At 39.9% G+C, this 5,083-nt stretch overlaps 1 protein-coding gene across 1 annotated transcript in view; it reads right to left on the bottom strand.

The window, feature by feature from the left end:
• LOC101856465 (C-Jun-amino-terminal kinase-interacting protein 4) overlaps window positions 1-5,083 on the bottom strand; it is a gene marked incomplete in the record, with an annotated part of 80,142 nt that overhangs the window by 9,487 nt on the left and 65,572 nt on the right.

Consider the following 5,083-nt stretch of genomic DNA (forward strand, 5'->3'; position numbering starts at 1 on the left):
CCCCAAACCCCCCCCCAACCCAACAACAACAACCAGGAAATAAATTGGAAACAGGTTGGAATCAAATATTAGAACAAAAAGTGTTCAAAACTTGCTGTGCAATAAAAGAAAAACAAGACAAGGAATTTCAAAGACCTTTAAAAAAAAAACCTGGCAAGAAAAAAAAAATGGTCTCCGTCATTGAAGGTTGTAGTACTACGTCAATAAAACAACAATCCAAAACTAAAGAAAATCAAGTATGTTGTAGAGCTTGACGAGGCGCATTAGTCGGTCCTCATCTCACTCCTCTTTTTAAAATAGAAAGAGATTTAGACAAATAAAATATTTTGTAGGAACATAATGTTCTGCCCAAAAGAAACGCCATTTCCTTTAAAAAAAAAAACCTTGTATTTTGATATACGAAAACGATAAATGATGAACGATGACAACACCCCCCCCCCTCTGACAAAAACACACACACACACACACATATTGATATATACAAATACACACTCCAAGATTTCTATAGGCCCAGAAAAAAGAAGAACATAAAAGAGAGGATCGTTGCTGTCTATCACATCAAACAATACAGCACTGTCAGCAGAAACTCTACAAAGCAGAGACAGAAAACTTCCAACACAATCACCATTGACAAAAGAAAAACCACAACATTCCCCTCCTCCCTCAGCTCTCCTGATAGCAAAAACATCCGCACTCTGAGAAAAGAGGTATGTGGGCTACCTCACCCTTCACTGCTAACCTCTGACCGTCTCTGATTGTAATTAAATATTTTACGCGCCCTCTGTCGTAAATGTGCTAACAATAGAGACCCCCACCCCCTCGTATTTAAGTAACCTCACTCAAGACAAATGTATGTACCACCAATAGGATCTCTAAGATTGGGAGATCAGTCTCTTATGAGAACAAAAATGAAGCGAGGTAAAAAAAAATGCTGGGAGGCCTTTTTCTCCTCTTGCTTCATCTATCCGGAACTCTCTCCCACAATATTTGAGGGATATAAAGTATGATGAGGTAAAATTTTGAAATCATTTACAAACATACCTTGTGAAATACCATTTTGATAGTTAGTCCTGCATATTCATAGAGCTCATATGCACATAATATGACGTACATAGTGCTACCCACTGTGCTGTGATAGCATTAATGTTTGGCTATGTGTTAGTGTTAATCTAAAGAGCGTATGTAAGCAGGTTTATTCCCTTGTTTTATGCTGACATAAGGGTAGTGCAGACCAGATTTGTACGTGAGTAGGTACAACAGCAATTATCTGCATCATCATTATTATTATTATCACAATTATTATTATTATTAAATCTAAATCTTCAATGCGCAGCAACCAAGAGCTTATCGCCTACATTGCAAGCACCGCGGTGTCAAACAGCCTTTGCCAGACGAGTAGGACTGTATGATAGTCTGGCAACAAAGTGGTTACAGAGAGAGAAAGAATAATTCAAAAGTGACACCCACTTCCCAGCTACATGGTCCATATGGAACCAGGGGTTGACAGAGAGGCTCGTCTGCAGAAAGGAGGGAGAGGGGGAGGAGTGAGGGGGGAGGCGAGCGATAGCAGAACAAACACACGTTTTCACATTTAAACACAGGTTTTGTATATCCTCACAACTCACAATTTACTCTATTGTAAGTAATTAGTAAGTAAGTTTATTCAGTGTTTAAGGCCACTGGCCCAAATCACATCATATAACATACTCTTTTGTAACCCTCTACTGACACCGACATTCCCTTCTTCCTACGATATAATAAACCGCCAAGGGTCACGACTCGCTGATGGCTGTTCCTGCCATTATTCTTCACATCTTCTTCTTCAATCGTTTTACTAGCCCTACTGATTTACAAAACAGCATTCTCTGAATCAGAAACTTATTGACCTAATCAGCCACATAATAATATGTATTAATCATCACAAGACTTAAATAATGGACCGTTACAGCACAAACACCACCATCTGCTGTGAAGAAACAATGCCTACAACTATAATCTTTCTCTTCAACAAACAGCGCATAGCAAATTGCTTAACTTTCTCTGTGTGCCAATGTTTATCTGCCCGCGGTCATGTGATACTAACAAAGGGCAGTGCTATATCAGATCATTGTACAGAAAGAGTTAAACACAAAGGGAGACAAAACACAAGGGGGTATAACGCTCTCACAGATTACAAAAGACAACATCTGTGCAAAATTCAAGGACAAATTGGGGAACAACCTATACAGTAAATCAAATTATATCTCAACATGACGAAACACGAACAGTGTGTAAATCCATGCAAATTCTGTGCATCTAGAAAGAATATGCGAGTTGAAAGAGGAGTAAACTGGGGGTCTGTGGGAAAACATGGTGATCCCTACACCTACTCGCTATTGTATGTTTATGTTATGTGATCCTATGATTCTAATCTTTCCTTCCATTTACCCCCACACCAAATTCCCGATTTCTTGACTGCGCTTCGATTTTGGTCCAGAATCCTTGCCTCTGGTTTCAGTATTTCTGTCCTCCTGTTCAGTCTCCTTGTCTGATGCAACATGACTTCTTTTAAACACTAACTAAACACCTACAACAACTCACAACACCAGGCCTTCCTCCTTTCAACGACGACAACGTAACGAACAAAGCCAGACAGCATCCCACCCCCCCCCCACCCCCCAAAAAACTGAGGTAAAAAATCTTACATCCCAAAGGACTGAGGTAAAAAAAAAGAAAGACTTAGGTTCAATACTGTCGCCAAGTCTAAAAGTCTTGCACCAGCTCAAGTCACAAATTTGGCAGACACACAGAGCTTCTCTTCTTAAAAAATATGCTGTTCCAGTGTCTTTTCACTCACTTTGAATCTAACAATAAAATAAGGCTAAAATGGCTCCAAAAAGGATTATTCACTTCAACAACAACAATACATGTACTTGTTTATTCTGTCTGCATCTCACTGCGCATGTGTGTTAATGTTATAGATTGTCAGACGCATCGAGCTTGCTGTCGAGCAGGAGTTTGCCCTGTACAAAAGCTATTTATTACGATCATTATGTTTGAGATACTGATACTATGAACAAGGACGCTGCTGTGTTTATGATAAAGAGTAATATATTCGCCTGGCGTAAGTCAGCATCTTTATTATACCGTTGTGGGTACACAGAAGCATTGGTCAAAAAGTTGGTTACGTTTACATGTAGGTGAAAGCTGTGAAATTTGGTCAAGAACGAGTCCAGGATTAAAAGAACAGACTAAGCAGAAGGGAGGGGGGTTCCAAACGTCAAACGGGAGACTGTAGCAGGATGGGGAAATAATGTCCAGACAAGATGGTATAGCCTCAGCAAAAACAGTTCACCTTTCTCCAGGAAAGCCTCTGACACGGTGGGCTCGCCAAAGCGAGTTTTTCTGACTGCAGACGAGAGCAAAACACGTATCTCACTCAGGGCACAATGCCAACACCAGCTGTGCTATTCTATGAGCTTTTTCCTCAGTTCTACTCTAGCACTAGCATTCTCCACTTCAGGGAACACTAGCATTCTCCACTTCAGGGAACACTAGCATTCTCCACTTCAGGGAACACTAGCATTCTCCACTTCAGGGAACACTAGAATTCTCCACTTCAGGGAACACTAGCATTCTCCACTCGAGGGCAACATCATGTTAAATATAAATGAACCTGCTCTACTGGCCATCTGTCCAGGATAATTACCTGAACAAACAGCCACTTTGAACGATCCTCTTGTGTTTTTTCTGTATTATAACGACACTGTCCAAGACATCCACCTTTCTAAGACAACCACTTTTCTCCTTAACAATGAGTGACCACCTTGGACAATTTTGACTGCATCTGCCTTTACCAAAACTCATGGTAAGACTTACTTCAGTCTCAAGTTTTCTTTCCTCAAAAAAAAAAAAACAGTTTCTCATACCTTTATCACATGCCAGGTGGTCTTTAAAGAGTCACTATAAGACGATCTCACAAACATATAATTACACTGCCACTTGGGCAGTGCTAAAAACTGAAATTCGGGAAAACATCACACACCCCCCCCCTCCTGTAAACATTAGCCTTTTGTTGGTTATGCAGACAGTTTGAGGTGCAGATAGTATTCTAAGTACATTGCTGACCATTATTTTTAACACCATGTCAGTCTCCTTTAAAAAAAAATTAAATAAAAAAATTAAATTGAATTAAATAAGACCCAAAAAAAGACACCCCCCCCTCCCCCAAAAAAGAGGGACAGAACAGAAAATGCACATCCACCATACAGCGTAGAATTAGCACACATCAGAAGAGAAACAAATAGTTGGGTTTTTTGTTGAGTGTTGAGGTTTTAAAGAAGCACACCAATACAGTCAAAGAGAACATGAAAAAAACAAAAACAACCAAAAGCACCACCAAGAGAAGTACATCATAGATACAGTAGTGGGGTGATCTACCAGAGGGGGGGGGGGGGGGGGGGGGGGAGAGTGGGGGGTCCCCTACACATAGTGGAAAAGGTCGGGACAAGGACATGTACTTGAGATGATTAAAAAATTCACATAAAGGCAACAAACAGTAACAGACAAAAGAAACAGACAGAAGTAACAGGCAACAAACAGTAACAGACAGAAGTAACAGGCAAAAAAGTAACAGACAAAAGCAACAGACAAAAATAAAAGGCATAAGCAAAAGAAAAAAAGTAACAAACAAAAGTAACACTAACAGATGCCGGCCCTGACAAAAGTAACAGATAATGGCTGGTCCTGGCAGGACTTAAAGTAACAGACGCCAAAGAGACATGGACTCTACTGACAGCATGCACCATCAACATCACAAAATGCTTCCAACAAAAAGGCAGAGAGGAGGACACTATTGAGCCTCTTCTCTGCCTATCTATCCCAAGGTGCAAAGCAAATTATGGCCCACAACCTCAAACGTGCACACACAGAATACTGAGAGTAGCAGAAGAACAAGACGGGTGATAAATAAATCATATACAAGAGCAATTAACCTATTTGACCCAATTTTACATGGTGAGTTAAAAAATATCCGAGTCGCTCATTTTTATAGCTAAGATATAAATATACAGTTAAAGATCTTTACATAAATATAAATATAATA

The sequence above is a fragment of the Aplysia californica genome, unplaced genomic scaffold, assembly GCF_000002075.1.
Source record: "Aplysia californica isolate F4 #8 unplaced genomic scaffold, AplCal3.0 scaffold00681, whole genome shotgun sequence".
Taxonomy (NCBI): domain Eukaryota; kingdom Metazoa; phylum Mollusca; class Gastropoda; order Aplysiida; family Aplysiidae; genus Aplysia; species Aplysia californica.